The sequence below is a fragment of the Sorex fumeus genome, unplaced genomic scaffold (genome assembly GCF_029834395.1).
Source record: "Sorex fumeus unplaced genomic scaffold, SorFum_2.1 ptg000061l, whole genome shotgun sequence".
In the NCBI taxonomy this organism is placed as follows: domain Eukaryota; kingdom Metazoa; phylum Chordata; class Mammalia; order Eulipotyphla; family Soricidae; genus Sorex; species Sorex fumeus.
This window is the reverse complement of record NW_026606118.1, coordinates 54,223,530-54,237,239: the sequence shown is the minus strand read 5'-3', so window position 1 is coordinate 54,237,239 and position 13,710 is coordinate 54,223,530. Positions and strand designations below refer to the sequence as shown.

Sequence of the window (13,710 nt, the reverse complement as noted above, 5' to 3'; positions counted from 1 at the left end):
TTAAAAGTGCCCTACTTTTCCTAAAGCCTCTTCTGTGATAGGTTAAGAGGCATTCTGGCTGAAAGCAGAGGAATGAAAGCTAGAAATTTCTAGCATCCTCTCCTCTCCAACTATGAATACCAAGTTAAAAGGAGTCCAGAAACCTTTGCTTTTACTAAAACAATTCGGTGGTGGGAATGAAGTAGTCACATTGTACCCCTAAATCACATTTAATGTGTGCACTTTTGTAAATCTATGTTTACCTCAATTTAAAAAAAAATTAAACTTTGGCAGCGGATTCGCTGGAGGTCTACTGAACACTATTATTCAACGTAGGAAACGGGAGCGATTCAAAACAGGTAGCCTGCTATAGCTCATTCGGGAATAAGAAAAAGAGAGCCTGCTTGGAGAATAAATCATGAACTAAAAGTCTAACCCAGGCAACCTGGAAACCAGAGAGACCTGGAGGGAGCCGAGGAGGGATCAGGCAGCTGGGTTTTGCCCATCCCCTCCGGTGACTTCTAGGGCAAAGCATCCCGCACGCAGGACTCGGGCACACTAACGCTCGCTCCCGTCTATTTCACTTTTCAAAACTTGAAGTTATTTTTAGATGACCCAAGCCCGCTAATCCCAGGCAGGGATAATTCCCAACCCGCTGTGCCTCCCAGCACCTTCCCCCCACCCCTCTCCTCAACCCCTCACCCCAAGCGTTTTCCTTTAGGCGCCCACAAAAGCCGTAGATCCGTTTTGTCTTGGGACCCTGGGGGCGTCCCAGCTGCCTCCCCCAAAAAGTCCCGTCCTGACCTCTGCCCAGGAGACCACCCAAGGCTGCATTCCCGGTGCCACCTCCCCCCCAACCCACCCAGTGATCCACCTGCTGCAGCTGCTGAGAAGCGAGCCCGGGGCCAGCGGTCAGCGGGGAAGGTGGGGGGTGCTCCTCTTGGCCACGCGCCCCTTCTCCAGGATGCCAACCTGGGGGCTCTCGGACCCGGTCGCGAGGTCAGGAGACCCCTCCCTTCTTCTAGCCAGGTGGCGCTGGGCTGCCCCCCACCCCCGCCGCCGCGATCCCCGCCCCGGGTCCGGCGCCGTTACATAACCGACCTGGTGGGCGTCCGCGATGCGCCTGGGCAGCTCGGGCGGCGGCCGGGGAGCGCGGGCGCGGCGGGCGCACCTGGTGGCCGGGGCGGGCGGGCGCGCGTCGGGGCGGGCGCGGGGGGTCGCTCGGCCGCTCCCGCCGCCACCACCACCACCACCGCCGTCGCCGCCGTCACAGTTACCCGGGACAAAGCAGCGGCGCGCCCGCGGCTCCGGTCCCCACCCCCCTCCCCCGCAGGCGGGCCGCCCCGCGTCCTCCCCGGCCGCGCCCCCGGCCGCGCGCGCGCCGGCTCTTACCTCGTCCCCCTCGGGGCGCCCCGAGCGGCCGCGGGTCCTCTCCGGCGCCGACCCCCACCCACCCCGCCGGGGACCCCCGAGGCTCCGCGTCGCGGCCCGCGCCCGAGCGAGTGTGCGGGAAGCGGCGCGAGGGTCCCTCGGAGGCCGGCGGCGGTGACGGAGCGCGCTGGGGGGCTGCGGGAGGCTCCGGGGGGACGCGGGGGGCGACGCCGCGGAGACGGGGGGCGGCGGGGGCCACCGCGCGAGAGGCGCCTCCGGAGGAGACTTTTCCCAAGGTGACAGGACCCGAGCGGCCGGCGCGGGCTGAGGGAGCGTCGCGACGCCCCTCCCCAGAGGGTCCTGCGGCGGGTCGGGCGGGGGCGCTGGCGCCCCCTGGTGGCGGGTGCCCGGCGCGCGCTGCCCCGGCCGGTCAGCCGGCCCGGGGCGCAGAAGGGGCTTTCCCCGGGGTGGGAAGGCCCCGGGGGAGAGCGCGGGCGGCCGGGGATGCAGTTACCGGCCCCGGAAACCGGGAACTGTGAGCCCGGCGGAGGTGCAGTTACCGGTAGCCCTCGAAACCGGGAACTGTGAGCCCGGCCGGGGTGCAGTTACCGGCCCCCCGAAACCCGGAACTGTGAGCCCGGCGGAGGTGCAGTTACCGGTAGCCCCCGAAACCGGGAACTGTGAGCCCGGCGGAGGTGCAGTTACCGGACCCCCGAAACCGGGACCTGTGAGCCCGGCGGAGGTGCAGTTACCGGACCCCCGAAACCGGGAACTGTGAGCCCGGCAGGGGTGCAGTTACCGGCCCCCGAAACCGGGAACAGTGAGCCCGGCGGAAGGTGCAGTTACTGGCCCCCGAAACCGGGAACTGTGAGCCCGGCGAAGGTGCAGTTACCGTTTGGCCAACTCGGCATGCGGCTGAAGTCTCTCCCTCTGAGCGCCTCGGAGCAGGGAGGAAACGTGTGTGTATGTGTGGGGGGGGGGGGGGGGCGTGGGTGGCAGGAACGGGGACTGCAGAACTTCGGATTGCAGAACTTCGGGGGACTGCAGAACTTTGAGATGGGAAGAGAGAAAGTAAACGAGGGGGCTGGAAGGGAAGGTTGAGTGCCCTGGGGGAGCCCAGGCTGAACTCGGTTTTGCGTTCTGCTCCCTAGATTGTTGTTCCAGAGGTATGTTTCCTGACGGCAATACCAACTGCATTGGAGCAAAAAGTGTCACAATCAGCCTCCATTCACCGGACACCGCATTATTTTATCCGAGATTGAATAAAGTCACTCCCCCCCCCTCCCCCCCCCCCCGCCACACACACACACCTTTGGTGCTGGGTATTGAAACCCCAGGCCTCACAATTCAAGTCAAAACCTCCACCGTTGAGCTACACCTCAAACTCACTTCTCTTTTCCTTCTTTTTTTCTTTTTAACACTAAAGTAGACTCCGGGTGGAGCCCATAAACCAAAAAAAAAAAAAAAAAAAGGTGGGGATTAAAAAGGAGTCCTTGGCTTTTCACTGCCTCATCTGCATTAATACTGATAAGTGCAAAATTTTAGAGTTTAGAATGACCTAAGATGCCCATCTTAGAAACTTTTGGATGTGTGAAATTTATAAATATTGATGTAGATGGGTTACTTTTTTTTTTTAAGTAGAATTGTCTCAAAGATCATCCTTATACCCAACCCAAATTAGCTTCCAGAATACTTTTGCATTAGTTCTAGTTCACTTTTGGAAGCAATGCCAACAGTCCAGTTCCTTTTCTATAGATTCTTGCAAATATGTGCAAGAGACCATTCTACGTCATTCACCCCAATTCCCCATTTCCATGTAGAACACCTTCAGTCCTTTTAAAAAAATCTCATTTGTAGATAGATGTTTCAAAATATAGATTCCTGACAACAAAAATAATATAGTGTATATTTAGATGTTGTTCAGATGGCAAAGCACGGATTTAATATGAAACTTATATGAAGTAATATACACAAAGCACTTTTTTTACAAAGCTAAGCTCTCAGTGTACTGTAGCTATTATGCCCCCAAAATAAACATGACCAATTTTCTTACCACTCAGATGTAGATGTTTTCATTTTAAAACACATTCTATTTTTTTTCAGAGTTTCATATTCACAGAAAAATTGATTCCTGGCACAGAGATTTCTCATACATAGTCTCCCGATTACCAACTTACCCCACTGGAATAGTATATTTTTTAGAATTCATGGACGCACAATTACCAACCAACGTCCCAATTTTCAAGGGATCTTCACTATTAAGTTTTGGCAAGTGTATATTGCCAAACGTTAGTGTATCCACCTACTAATACAGCACCATAGAGCAGGGGTGCGTTATCCACAATCCTCCACTCGACTTCTGGTCTTTTAAAATTATTTAAGAACTGTGATTTACAAAGTTATTGATAGTAGAGTTTAGGCATATAATATTCTAGCACCACTCCCACTACCAGAGCCAGCTTCACTCCAACAGCGTCCCCAGGTTATCTCCTGGCCTCTGCCTATCACCTTCACAGGCATGTTTTAAAGTTTGATGTTGTGGTTTGGATCACACGTTTTTGACGTTGTCAAGTCTGTGCTTTGGATATCTAGCTGTGTATTCCCCCATATTACCATTATTCCCAAGGTTCCCGACCCTTGTTCCCCTGTCACTTCCCTTTCTCACCTGTTTCCTTTGCCCTCCAGATTTCTCTCCCTCTCTATCCCCCTTCTCCCTATACTCTGGGATCATGGGTGACCTAGACATACCCCAATTACATTCCCTTGACCAGTTATTCTATCAATCACAGGTAAGTGAGATCATTCTATGCTTGTGTTTCCACTGGCTTTCTTTACCCAGCATGCTATACTCCAATTTCATTCAGGTTATATATGCTCCTCCTTTTTATCCGTCTAGTCCCATAAACTCATGGCAACCACAATGTTTTAATTCAATACCCACAGCTTCGTCTTTTCCAGAATGCCATCCAGTTTATAACCTTTTCATATCGGCTTTATTCACAGTTCATGCATTTAAGCTTCATTCATGTATTTTCAGGATCTGATAGCTCTGGGTTTTTTTTTTTACACGAAATAATATTCCATTGTGTGAATAGAAAATAATTTCTTTATTTGTTTACTTACCAAAGGACTTTTTTATGGGCTTGTCATCTCTATTTCTTTTTTGGTGAGGCATTTGTGAATATTATTTGCCCTTTTAAAACCGTGTTGCCTTTTTTCTTATTGCTGTTGTTTTTGTCATTAAGAATTCCTTTTATATTTTGAATAACAGTTCTTCATCAAATAAATATTTTGGAAACAATTTCTTCAACCCTGTGTTTGACTTCTCATTCTCTTGATATCATCTTGAGCAGAGAAAAAGATTTGTATCTTTTAAAACATAATATCGTCCAACCTATCAATTTTTTGTGTGGTTCCCTTTGTATTTTATCGAAGAAAATCATGCTTTCTAAAGTCATCGAAGTTTTCTTTATACCTTTTAGGAGTGTTATAGCTCTGCGTTCTACTTTTAAGTTTATGATAAATTTTCATTTACTTTTTTGTGTGGGCTGGAGCGATAGTACAGCGGGTAGGGCGTTTGCCTTGCATGCAGCCAACCCAGGTTTGATTCCTCCTCCCCTCTCAGAGAGCCCAGCAAGCTTTGCCCACATGGCAAAGCCTGGCAAGCTACCTGTGATGTGTTCGATATGCCAAAAACAGTAACAACAAGTCTCATAATTTGTTGTGAGATGTTACTGGTGCCCGCTCGAACAAATAGATGAACAATGGGAGGACAATGCTACAGTGCTACTTTTTTGTGAGGTGTTTAAGTTTCTTCTTCTTCTCCTCCCTCCCTACCTCCTCTTCCTTCTCAAAGATCAGTTGATGATATTTATATGGATCTGTTTCTGAGATCTCTATTCACTTACATTTATTTATTTATGCTTTTCACCAATAACATCCTTTGTGGCCTTGAATTCAGATAGAGTCACTAATTCAATTTTTGTTCTTCAATATTGTTTTGGCAGCGGGTAGGGCGTTCGCCTTACAAGCGACCAACATGGCCGACCCGAGTTCGATTCCTCTGCCCCTCTCGGAGAGCCCGGCAAGCTACCGAGAGTATTCGATATGCCAGACACAGTAACAACAAAGTCTCCAATGGAGACGTTACTGGGCCCGCTCGAGCAAATCGACGATCAACGGGAGGGCCTTTACCTTTACCTTTGTTTCTTTATGCAGCATTGTCCTCCCGTTGTTCGATTTGCTCGAGTGGGCACCAGTAATGTCTCCATTGTGAGATTTGTTGTTGTTACTGTTTTTGGCATATTGAATATGCCATGGGGACTACGGGGAATTTGTTAGGCTCTTCCATGCGGGCAGGATACTCTCGGTAGCTTGCCTGGCTCTCCGAGAGGGACGAAGGAATCAAACGTTGATCTGCCACGTGCAAGGCAAATGCCCTACCCACTGTATTATTCCTCCAGCCCATTTCTTTGTGTAAACTTTAGAATTAGTTTGTCAATACCCAGAAACATCTTGTAACATTACAGGGCCTGAGTGGGTGTCTGGATGCCCGTGACTCTCCATCGACCGTGGGAAGACAACCCGAGAACAGGCAGGCTTCCACAGTTGATGGTCCATCTCTCCCAGTGGACCAAGAGATTCCTGGGTCTGTTCATCACTGTAATTAAGGGGGTCATTGCAGTGACAGTGGTTGCTGGTGTGACCTTGAAACAAGAAACCTAGACTGAGGAATTTGTCCAGAAATGGCATGAAAATGCTGAGAACTTGTGGACTGCTTGAAGACAGATTGACTCTGGAATGCACACTGAGTTGGCTCATGACATACCAACTGTTACATCACTCAGGGACCAGCTAGCTAGTATCCATCGACAAATGTCTTTTTTTTTCTTTTTCCTCCGTCACACCAAGCGATGCACAGGGGTTCCTCTTGGCTCTGCACTCAGGAATCACTCCTGGCGGTGCTAGAGGGACCCTATGGGGTGCTGGGAATTGAACCTGGGTCAGCCTCATGCGAGGCAAATGCCCTTCCTGCTGTTCTATCGCTCCAGCCCCCTGGTCTTTTATTTTAAGTTTCAGCGGTACAAAGTTAAAAGCCAGCAAGATAAGGCAGCCCAGGCTGTGATCCACCGTAAATAAAACAGGGGAAGATGTTGATGCCTATCCTGATCGTGAGGATGAGTCTTTGGACACTGCCCTGCAAGTAGGAAGTAGAACCAGGACCCCACTTTGAATTAGGTGAGCGAGCTGAAGCATGTGAGTCCGACTGATCTGCAAAGGCTGAGCAAGGCTCTTCCATCTGCCTTGGTCAGACATGAACCCCTGGCAGCACTAGAAAACAGCCCTCCTGTCTATCACAGCATTGTGAGCAGGGCAGGACAGTGTAGACCTGGATACATGCTGCCCCTGTACCTTCACGTTGCCTGGTCTCAGTTCTTTGTCTTCTGCTGAGTTCCCTGGAGGTGTTTGACGATATGAGAGCAAATAAGAAGGGGCTCCCAAAGGGGTTCCCTGCTCTGGGCCACGGAGCCAAGAGAAAGTTGTGGTCCTCTGTGTTTCATTATTCATTCTTCTGGCCTGACTTATGTCTGCGCCTCTGAACGACTGATCAATCACAACATTAATGTGTATACTTTTTTTTTTTTTAGCACAGCGGTAGGGCATTTGCCTTGCACGTAGCCAGCCCGGCCCAGCCTGGTTCGATTCCTCCATCCCTCTCGGTAAGCCCAGCAAGCTCCCGAGAGTATCTCGCCCTCTTGGCAAAGCCTGGCAAGCTACCCGTGAAGTGTTCAATATGCCACAGTAACAAGTCTCATGATGGAGACGTTACTGGGCCCGCTCGAGAAAATCAATGAACAATGGGAGGACAGTGCCACAGTGCTACCCAGAAAATAACTTGCTAGAGTTTTGACTGTAGTATTTATTGAATGTATACATCAATTTGGAAAAACTGATATTTTACCATGTTGAGTCTTTTACCTATACTTATGAAAAATATTGCCATTCATCTAGTTTTTTCTTTGATTTTTCATCTATTTTGTAGTTTTTCTCAAACTATGCATATATTTTGTTACATTTATGCATCAGTATTGAATTTTTCCAGACTTTATCCCATGTTTCAATTGCATATTTTACCCTCATTATATGGAGTTTTAAGAGTTGTTGACATATTCTGTATATTGTTCCCTTACTATCAAGTATCACTTGATCACTTGATCACTTGACTTTCCGTTAATCATCAATTTGCTCAAGTGGGCTCCAGCAACATCTCCATTTGTCCCTGTCGCGTGCTAGTGTAGCCCAATGGCGTCTGTTCATTCTAGGAACACGAAGAGCCTCAAACCAATCGTTCAGGATCTTCACAAAGAAGTCGGACCATCTGGTAGGTGGGCAGCCAAGCGGTCTTTTGACATCCCGTGGAATCCAGTCGGTAATGGCTCTAGTCCAGCGGTCATCTCCAAATCTCATTACGTGTCCACTATCAAGTATATAGTTTGCAAATATCTTCTCCCATTCTATGTGCCAGCTTGACTCTTTCTTGATATGCCTACAGAATAAACATACTTCTCCTTTTCTCTTTCATCCTATTCTAAGTTGAGTCTTACTGCATTTTAGTTCAACATTAACAATATAAGCAGAAAATATAAGCCTTGTGGGGAAAGTTGACTGATTTTTGCTGATTTATTAGATCAGAACTCTTTGTTTTTATGTAATTTAAGTAACAGAAGTAAATTATAATCTGAGTATTTTGTCTTTATGTGTCAAATATTTATTTAAACAAATTCTTTTCTGCATCTGGTATGTGCTAGATACAATTTTTTTGTATCTGGTAGATTTCATTGATAATGCTAGAGACAAAGCAATTAATACAATAAAGTCCCTGTTCTCAAGGAATATTTTTCAGTTGTTTAAAAAAATGTTTTTTGTTACTTTGTCTTCAATTAAATGTCTTCCCTATAGATTTGTCTAATTACATTAATTTAAATTTAATTTCTGATTTAGAGAAAAATCTAATTTATCAGTTTAGATTTAAAAATCTAAAAGTATTTTGTGACCCTGGAAGAATTTTTAATTTTCTAAAAAATAACTGTTTTTATATATTTTTTGTTTGCTTTTGGGTCACACCCAGTGATGCTCAGATCTTATCCTTACTCTGTGCTCAGGAGTTCATCTGGAGGGTTTAAAGGACCATATTTGGTTCCAGGTATAGAACCCAGGTCAGGTCTCACATGGCCTTACTTACCTGCTGTGCAATTACTCTGGTCTCATCATGCTCAGATTTTTCAGAAAGGACTTCAAACTTTTTACTGTGTCACTAGGAGATCGCTAAAGGCTTTGGATTTGTGAGGAAATTTGCAGAATGCTAATTACTACTGTAGCACTGTAGCACTGTCCTCCCGTTGTTCATGCGTTTGCTCGAGCGGGCCCAGTAACGTCTCCATTTGTTGTTACTGTTTTTGGCATATCGAATACGTCTCGAGTAGCTTGCCAGGCTTTGCCTTGCAGGTGAGATACTTTCAGTATCTTGCCGGGCTCTCCGAGAGGGGTGGAGGAATCGAACTCCAGTCCGCCGGGTTGGCCGCATGCAAGGCAAAATAAAAAGAAGATTCAATATACTTAAGTGCCAATTATTAGTCTCCATAGTTTACATATGAGTGCAATCCTCCTAATACCTTATGAGATAAATACGCACGGCAGAGCCTGGCAAGCTCCCCGTGACGTATTCAATATGCCAAACACAGTAACAACAAAGTCTCCAATGGAGACGTTACTGGGCCCACTCGAGCAAATACTCATATTATTTCCATTTTACACATGAGGAATCTAAGGCACACATAGATTCCCTAGCCATAGTAAATTGAGTCAGAATAGAACTGAGATCTTTGGGTCTACTGTGCATAAGAAAATATATACCTGATACCTGAGACCATTTTATTACATAGAAAAAGAGAACCTTGTAGTCTATCTAAATTTCAAATGAGTTGTAATGCCATGCAAGAAAGATGCATGTTCCTTTACATAGAAGTCCGTGCTTTTCAGGGCCAAAAATAAAAAATGAGCTAGATTTATAAATAAAATAAACTGGGGCAGACCAATTCTCATTTGAAAGTAAAGGCTGCCATGTTTGTTGTTTTGAATTCACAAAAATCTGAGTCAAACTGCAGAACTGGAAAGGAAAGAAACTTTCTCTAAGTATTCTGAATTACTTTGTTTTCATTGAGGGGTGGGCAGGGAGGGCAGTACTTAAAATGGGGTGGAGGGGGTTCGACTACAGCGAACAGGATGACTGATTCTATTCTAAGATTGGGTTGCTCTCAACTCTTCTAGAGACATCCAGAAATAGCATATTGGGGGAAAAAAATTTTCAACTCAAGACAACTGAGTGCATTTTTAACAATCCAAGGAATCTCTGCTGTCAACGTCCTCCAGTCAAAGATCACCAAGATCACACCAGTAATTGAACCAGTTGGATATTACTCATTCCATAGGGATAGTAAGTATGATGGCAAGGGGGCATGAAACAGGGACTTACAGGATTTGAGCTTAAGATTCGGGGTCATGGTGCAAGGAAGCAGAGTTTTGTTCTACACCAAATACTGTTAAAAAGGGTTCTAATTTTTTTGCTTGGGTGTAATAATCTTACTGAACCATGGCTATACTTTCTACAGGTAAAAAAATAAAAAGAGCAGTCATGCATATTATCCAAGATAAGGGAATGTTTGGTCAATTTTGTAGTTTGGACTGTGTTCACATTTTTCACTTTGTTTAGATTTAATTATAGAAGATCTTGCTTCTGCCTTAATTCCTCATGGTCCTGGAATGTTTGTGGAGCTGTTTATAGTCAACAAAACACCAGCACCAAGTTGATCTGGGCCTAGGAGTTCACAGCTGTCAGGGTGGCTTGCTCTTTTTCCCTAGTGAGATATTGTCACTATGATGGATAAGCTCTCTCTCACCTTAGCAACCTCACATGATAACCAACCCATCAAAATACCTAATAATAACCAGCAATATCTAGTATCTAATAATGTCCACAACCTTTTCCATAGTAGAAAATAAACAAGAGTAATATGAATCCTTTCAAGGGACTCTTAATAGAATTTTTTTTTCTCAAGACAACTAGAGGGAAAAAAATCATGGATCTGTGCCACAGGTATTGAAAGAAGGAAAGTTCTGTTAATACTGGTGTGGTGTGAGAAAGTGTTAGTGAGAGTGAAATGCAGAACTGCTTTCAAAAATGAAATAAATTTATAGAATAAAATAAGAAGGTGACAGGTGTTGCTAATGGGAAGAACCACACACTAGTTCTGAAAAGGACCAGCTTTGATCCTATGTTCTAATGTATAATATAGGGAAGATAGGAGGGGCAGACTCCAGAATAAGATTCCCCCTTAAGATTGACTAGGCATGGAGGGAGGAGAAAACGTGGGGCAGAAGGATAAAAGGTTGGTTCTACCACTGGACCAAATCCAGTCCAAAAGACTCGTTGTGCTCTCAAAATAATACTGCAAACAAAAATAACAGTAAAAAGCACATTGCTGTCAAGAAGTTACAAATTGGGAAGCTCCAGAGATCCTAAGGAAAGCTTGGTAGAAGATTTTATCAATGAGACAGAGCCTCTTACAACATCCCTCTGATTTAAAGCTTGGATGAGTTCTAGCAAACAGGATGGGACCTGGTGGTGGGGCCGGGGCAGGAAAATAGTACAGTGAGCAGGGCACTTATATTGCACATGACCTCTTGGGGTTTGATCTCTGTCACTCTATAAGGTTTCTAGAGCCTTCCAGGAGTGAATAATGAGTGCTGAGTCAGGAGTAAGTCCTAAACAGCAAGGAGTATGACCCCTGCCCCCCAAAAAATAAAACATACAAAAAGGGATTGAATTGAAAATATGAGCCAAGTTCCCAGTGATGAATGAGAAGAGTAAAACTGGAAACACTGAAAATAAACAGAAGAAGAAGACCTAGAATTTGAATCTCATCTCCTCTATTTATTCGCAGGATGTCTTTGAAAAAACAGCCACTGTCTTCTTCTAAATTACAGTCTTCTCAACTGTAAATTCAGGATCATACCAAATATTTTTATGAAAATGAAAGACAGTGCATATAAGGTATTTGACACAAAGACTGGTGTCTATAAATTTTAGCCGTCATTAATGCCAGCATCAGTAACAGCAGTAGAGGCCGATTATCATTGTCATCTACTTTCCCAGCTACATCACCATCATCATCGTCATCATCATCAAAAAGAGGAGAAAAGCTCTAAGGTGAAGAGCACTAAATTATGCCCCCCACATGTATATATGTGGAGTGATAGCACAGCAGTAGGGTGTTTGCCTTGCACGCAGCCAACATGGTCGACCCGAGTTCGATTCCTCCGCCCCTCTTGGAGAGCCCGGCAAGCTACTGAGAGTATCTCGCCCGCATGGAAGAGCCTGGCAAGCTCCCCATGACGTATTCGATATGCCAGACACAGTAACAACAAAGTCTCCAATGGAGACGTTACTGGGCCCGCTCGAGCAAATCGACGAACAACGGGAGGGCCTTTACCTTTACCTTTACGTGTATATATACATAAAGGTTTATTGAAATATGGTCAGACTTATTCCTTGATGTACCCTTTATGGTTTATTTTCCTATAATAGCAACTGAGATGTTGCAATAACACCTCAAGATCTGCAAAGGTGAAGATACTTGTTATCTCCTTTTTATAGAAATAAATCTGCTGACCTCTATAGTGAGGCAGAAAAAGTCAAGTGACCGTGTTTAAAGTTATGTTTGAAGCTATGAGGGCTTCCCATGAAAGAAAACCACAGGGACAGAAATGAACAGAAATGAAACAAATTAAAATAAGCTAAAGGATGAATACTTGAAAAAGAGTTGTTTTAAAAAATAAAGAATTTGGGGCTGGAGCGATAGCACAGTGGGTAGGGTGTTTGCCTTGCACGCGGCCAACCCAGGTTGGATTCCCAGCATCCCATATGGTCCCCTGAGCACCGCCGGGGTAATTCCTGAGTGCAGAGCCAAGAGTAACCCCTGTGCATCGCTGGGTATGACCTAAAAAGCAAAAAAAAAAAAAAAGAATTAGGGCACCAAAGAGATAGTATATAGGATATTATATACTATATTTGACTTGCACGTGGACAACCTGGGTTCAATCCCCAGCACCCCTTGTGGTCTCCCATGCCCATAAGGAGTATTCCCTGAGTGCAGAGCCAGGGGTCAGTCCTAAGTCCCACTGGGTATGATCAAGAAGAAAAACAAAATGATTAAGAATTTTTTTAATTTAAGCCATATTTCAACCATGCCAAATCAGTGAAACTGACTTTGTCTCCAATACCAGTTACATAATTTAGGATGTCTAGTGGAAAATGAAAATGTAGAGCCCCTTGAATAATAAGAAAGATTTCAAGATTTCAAGATGATGACAGAAAACCATTAACTCAAACATAGGGTCCTCCTACACAGGTTGCTTAACTGCCACTGTCTCCTTCACCTGTATCTACATGTGTTCACACCCCACACTCACAAAAGTATTCTAGACTTGAAAAGCAAAGTAAAGACAATTACAGGCTTTCAGTTGAGTTTTCAGTTTCTCTACAAACCAGGACATTTTCTCCTAGAAATGATTTTTCTCCACCCACACCCTTCTCCCTTCTCCTTTTTGATGTAGCAGAAAGATCAATTTCCCTCCATATAGCTCTCACTCTCCCTCTCTCTCCCTTTATCTCTCTCTTTCTCGCTCTCCTTCTCCCTCTCTCTCTCTCTCTCTTTCTCTATTCATTATAACCCGACACAACCATATTTTTGCTCAGATGGCAGAGGAAAACTGCCTGTCTCTGATTTCTTTTTTTCCATTCGTTACAGCATGCCATGCCTAAAATAGTTTAGTCTGTTTTCACAGTGGCCCCACGTTCACCATGCCAGGATAAAAGCCACTGTCGCTTGTGTCAGTTCTGACTTGACTTTGGAGTGTCTGAAGAATGTAAAGTTGTACAGGTAAAGTGTTGGTGGAGTGACAGACACAGAAACAGGGTAGTTTCACTCATCTGGCTTATCTTCACAGAAACAGAAATGTGCAAGGGAATGTCATATGAGAACTGTCTAGTCAACTAAAACTCATCAACTCCTTGATAGTCTCAAATGGGAGTAAAACAATTACAAAATGAAAAAGAAAGATGAATGGATTTTTTCAAGTACTCTTTTGACAAGTTCACAGAATAGAAAAATGTTCATACAAATATATCTTTTGCTGTGGAAAATATTCAGATAGGGACCTAAATACGATATTAGAAGCCTTCTAATGTCATTGCAATTTATTGAGTATGCAAGTAAAATCTAGTTGCTTTGGGGTACCAGG

The 13,710-nt window shown here is 45.1% G+C and overlaps 1 protein-coding gene across 1 annotated transcript in view; it reads right to left on the bottom strand.

The window, feature by feature from the left end:
* Positions 1 to 1,188, bottom strand: part of RCAN2 (regulator of calcineurin 2) — a 310,286-nt gene extending 309,098 nt beyond the window's left edge. Inside the window, exon 1 of the mRNA XM_056126138.1 lies at positions 1,081 to 1,188. The gene's annotated coding sequence lies outside the window, so the exon portion shown is untranslated. The remainder of the gene's footprint in view (positions 1 to 1,080) is intronic.
* Positions 1,189 to 13,710: the final 12,522 nt, after the last annotated feature.